Consider the following 5,000-nt stretch of genomic DNA (forward strand, 5'->3'; position numbering starts at 1 on the left):
GTGCTACAGTTGGGACAAAGTGGAAGAGAAAGTGAGACAGAGAGAGAAAGAGAGGGCTGGCTCAGTCTCCTGCTCTGTGCACATCTGCTGTGGGTGCCCCCTGCGAGACTGCGGCTGGACCCCAAACTATTTGGCAGTCAGCGTTTCCTCAGTCTGCTTTTATTTCTGAAGCTACGCTGAGAGGCAGCAGAGGAGACAAATAGAGAGGAGAGGAGAGCAACCAAGACGGGGTGGGAAGGGAGAGTGGTGTGTGTGTGTGTGTGTGTGTGTGTGTGTATGTGTATGTGTGTGTGTATGTGGATATATGTGTATGTGTGTGTGGTATGTGTTTGTGTGAGGGAAGGCTCAGATTCTAACGCGGTGAGTTGCCACAGGCTGCTCATGGTAACACTTTTGGGAGCTAACAGCTGCCTTGGAACGTTTGCCACGAGTTTGATCTCTAGCATTCTTTGTGCGTGTGTGTGTCTGTGTCTGTGTGTCTGTGTGTGCAGGCATCTGTCTACGTGTGTGTGGTTTGGGAGGGGGGGGACATGGCTGGTGGCGATGCACCGTATAGAGGGGCTGTCATGCCGTGCAGTGTGCTGGGCCGTGTGGTCTGGCAGACGTGACAGGCCGAGTGTGTGCAAACCTGCGGTGGAGCGGGCCTCCGTCAGTGGGCCCTTCAGAAACTGATGGAGTGAGCACTTTGCGTTCCTTTTTAAGATTGCTGCGCTGCACTGCGTTGCCGCCACCGATGCCAGGCTTATTTATGGCGTGGCGGCCCTTACCACAATGATGAAGGAATTCTCCGATTGTTATTCCTAGCGGCCACACATTAAAATAATTGAAGCGCGAGAGGGGCAGATCAAAACAGAGGAGGTGTTATTTTTACCCTTCGATGAGAGATAAGTGAGGAGGCACTCGTCTACGTGATGGAGAGCGAGGGAGAGAAAGAAAGAGAGAGAGGGAGTGGTGGGGGAACAGAGGGATGGGCTGAGATTAATGTGGCATTGAGTCATATGAAGAATGGCCTGATAAACGAGTGCAAAGAGAGATGGATGGGGTGAGGTATGTTAAGGAGGGTTTTCCCTGGAGGACTCGGTCCTTCTCTCTATCTGTCTTTTCTAACTCGTTTAGCAGACCCTTTCATCTTAAGTGAAGGACACACACTGATAGCAAAGGCATGGGCTTGCTGTTACTAGCACCATGCTTTGACAGGACAGCAACAAAAACACTGTAGCTAGGTGATTTTACCCTTTAATCTGTCCCAACTCTTTTCTTTTTAGTTTTTTTTTTTTTTTTTACTGGTGAGTATTCCATCTGCTCCTAGGTAATATTTTATTTTCTGAGCACTATTTGTTTTGGCTTCAATGTTTAGACGTTTATTTTCTTGTTTTTCTTGTTTTACTGTCTGCGGGTCAGTTGTCTGTTGACACACATTTTTTGCATTTGTTTTACGTGGGAGTTACTCCCCGGAGTCTACTCTCACAAGCAAGTGCTACGAGGCTCTGGCATGGTGATGTGATGCAACGCAGAGCGTTATCATGGTCTACCAATAATCTCTCCTCCTCCTTCTCTCCTTCTCCTCTTCCTCTGTTTGGTTTGAGCTGGGGCTGGCAGAGCTCATAGTCTGGTCACCCTCACACACACACACACACACACACACACACTCACAGGCCCCTCTTCTGTTCCAATGGGGCAATCAGGTGCTGCTGTAAGTTCTCAGCCAGCACCCAGTGCCACAGCCCCAGCCCCATCAATGAGACCCAATGTCAATTGAAAGCCTTTGTGAACCCCGAGGGGCTTTCAGTTGGGGCTTCACAGATATGATAAATATTATGCATCAGAGGACACAGACTCTCTCTCTTGCGATCTGTCTCCCTCCGTCTCGGTGGCAGCTGAAAGAAGCCCCTTTGTCCTCTCTTTGCCCCCCCATCTCGCTGACAGAGGACTCCCTCTTACTACTACAACCCCCCACCCCACTCCCCCTCCTCACTGCCCCCTGCTCTGACACGGGGCAGAATTAATGGCGAGGGCCGGATAAAAGTATAAACAGAGTGTTGTTTGCTCTAGCGGGGTGTCGGGCCGTAATTCTTTGGGGCTCTTCAGAGAGCAGGCGGGCCCCCGGAGCTGGCGGTGATTAGACCGGCCGCGCTGTTTGTTGTCCTTCTTGTCACCGCAGACTTAAACGCCTCCCGTCTCTCACGGGGGCCGTCGGCTACGGGACTGGAGCGCGGGAGTGGGAGTTCCATAGTGGCCAACCTTCCACTGCTGCTGTCACTGCTGGTGGTGGTCGAAGCCCAGGCACCTAAGCCTGCTTCAACCGCAGCCATCTCCAGCCAGGTGTGGTGGAACAGCAGTGCAGGAATGGATGTGACCTTTCCGAAAATGCGTGAACGAATCCAGTAGGGGACACTTAAAATAGAAATTCAGACATCCAGACTGTAGTCAAAGCCGGTGGAATCTAACCTTACGTTTGCATATTGCGTATACTTATACATTGGATCATGTTGCAGATCCTTTTTGTCAAGGCCAGTTTAAAGTCCACTGACGGTTTGTGTTTGTTTCCCCATCTTTGAAGTGCATCCATGACCTTCACTGCTTACAACAGTGAGCTTAGCTGTGTTTGGCTCCAGTGGCATATGTGAAAGCAGGGTTGTTCCTCCAGACTGGTGTTACTTCATGGATTGTTTTGAATACTCCGCCAGCACTTTGGCAAGAACATGTTCCAATTGTTAAGTTCCTATTTAGTTCTCTAACTCCTTCCACTGAGAAACTTAGTTCCTGTCAAACCAGCACTTTTGCCTGGCATCCATCTCCAGAGATTTTCCCACAATTCCCAGCTGTACAGGGCCTACCTGCTTCCTGATTCCTGCCATGCAGAGTTATTTTTGTTGTGGAATTGTATTTATCAGAGGTCACACACACTGACATTTTGAAAGACGTTGGTTCCTGCAGACCCCGTCATTGTCAGTGTGTGTGGAGACGACAGCAGGATGCCGGGTGTATTTCTGGTCATCCACCCAGATTAGATTAGGAGTGTGTGAGAAACGGAGGTGCTCTAGTCTGAGATTGATTCATGGCCAACGCTGGCCGTTTCCACCTGTGCTTTCCAAGAAGGCCACGTCGGACGCCATTGTTCTTCATGAGAATCACAGGAACACTGAAGTGGAAGAGTTCTTTAAAATCCGTATGCTGTTACTTTCTTCTCTTTCCAAACACAAGCAGTTTGAGCCTTTACCTCAGCATCGCATCAAACCCAAAACTCAAGAAGCCCAATCTTATACCCTGGCAGTTGTCCTGCTTGAGAAAAGTGGATGGAGTGAACATAACGGGAACAAGAGGAGTACAATGAGGAAGAAGGGAAGAAGAGGGGGGGAGGAGAAAATTACATTTGCAAAGTTGTCTTCAAATGTGTCTCTTTTTGTATGCGTGTTGGCTTAATGTGTGTGTGTATGCGTTTTGGCTTAATGTGTGTGTGTGTTTGTGTGCTTCCCAGGCCATCGTGTGTGTGTGTGTGTGTGTGTGTGTGTGTGTGTGTGTGTGTGTGTGTGTGTGTGTGTGTGTGTGTGTGTGTGTGTGTGTGTGTGTGTGTGTGTGTGTGTGTGTGTGTGTGTGTGTGTGTGTGTGTGTGTTTGTGTGTTTGTGTGTGTGTGTGCGTGTGTGTGTGTGTGGCAGCAGTAAAAATTGGAGAGAATGAACTGGAGGAAGGCAAACTTTAAGGAGAGAAAGAAGGACACAGAATCCATTCCAAGTGTTTGTTCTTGTCGTCCAAGTGTGTTTGTCTTTGTATGCGTGTGTATGTTTTCATTCATTTTGTTTGTAGAGCTGCATTTGTGCTTGCTTTTGTGCTTGCCTTTGTGTGTGTGTGTGTGTGTGTGTGTGTGTGTGTGTGTGTGTGTGTGTGTGTGTGAGAGAGAGAGAAAGTCTGGATGTGTACACGTTAGTGTACGTCAGTGTGAGTACAGCAGCAGAAATGAGAGCCTTTGGGGAGGATGCGGCTGGTGGTGGCTGGTGAGGAGCTGAACCACAAAGGGGGACCAGCATGCCAAACAAATTACTCCCCAATTAGACAGGCAGCAGCCTCCCCCCATCAGACGCCGCACAAGGTGAAACTGAAGACAGCCACCCCGTCCCATTCCATCCCATTCTGTCCCAGTTTGTTTCATCCCAGGCTCCGCTGTTCCTCAGCCTCTCACAGGAGTCACACACACACACACACACACACACACACACACACACACACACCCGAGTGGAATTAATTGTTTGGCTAAGACAGGCCGTCACCGTGCCCAATATGGAATGCAGACGTCCACAAGAAAAAGCTCCCCTCCGGAAGCCCAGCACTTGGCCAGAGGACTGCATTTTAATTACCCCTCTAGCTCTCCCTTGCATTCAGCAGCAAACGGCAGGCTTTTGTGTTATTTTTTCTGTGTGTGTGCGTGTGTGTGTGTGTGTGTGTGTGTGTGTGTGTGTGTGTGTGTGTGTGTGTGTGTGTGTGTGTGTGTGTGTGTGTGTGTGTGTGTGTGTGTTGTGTGTGTGTGTGTGTGTGGGCGGACATTTATTAAATCACATGCGCGTGAGTGGACACAGATTGTTTTCTCTCTGTCACATCCTCAAGTCCTGGTCTGACAGTGCGAGGTGACAGCCAAACATCAGGGCTGTGACCTCAGAGGTGACATCACCACCCGGCCAGCTTGCGTCTGTGGATCTAGTCCTCTGCAGTGCCTCCATCCCATAATCCCTCCCGACTCCGTATTCACACCCTGGCCCATTGTCATAGTGACACAGCTCTCAGCCAAAACCCTGCTTATGCCTCTGCTTTATTTTGTGTGTGTGTGTGTGTGTGTGTGTGTGTGTGTGTGTGCGTGTGCGTGCGTATCCGTGTCTGTGTGTGTGTGTGTGTCTGTGTGTGTGTGTGTGTGTGTGTTTGAGAGAGAATGAAAGTGTCAGGGCATGTGTGTGTAGGACACCGATAGAGAAAGAATATGTGAACATGAATATAGAGTGTGTCTGTGTAC

At 49.5% G+C, this 5,000-nt stretch overlaps 1 protein-coding gene across 1 annotated transcript in view; it reads left to right on the forward strand.

Annotated features, from left to right (window-relative positions):
- The window catches only part of bbs9 (Bardet-Biedl syndrome 9), a 149,337-nt gene that overhangs the window by 123,362 nt on the left and 20,975 nt on the right, over positions 1-5,000 (forward strand). The window lies entirely within an intron of this gene.

This window comes from Sprattus sprattus (genome assembly GCF_963457725.1).
Source record: "Sprattus sprattus genome assembly, chromosome: 19".
Lineage (NCBI taxonomy): Eukaryota > Metazoa > Chordata > Actinopteri > Clupeiformes > Clupeidae > Sprattus > Sprattus sprattus.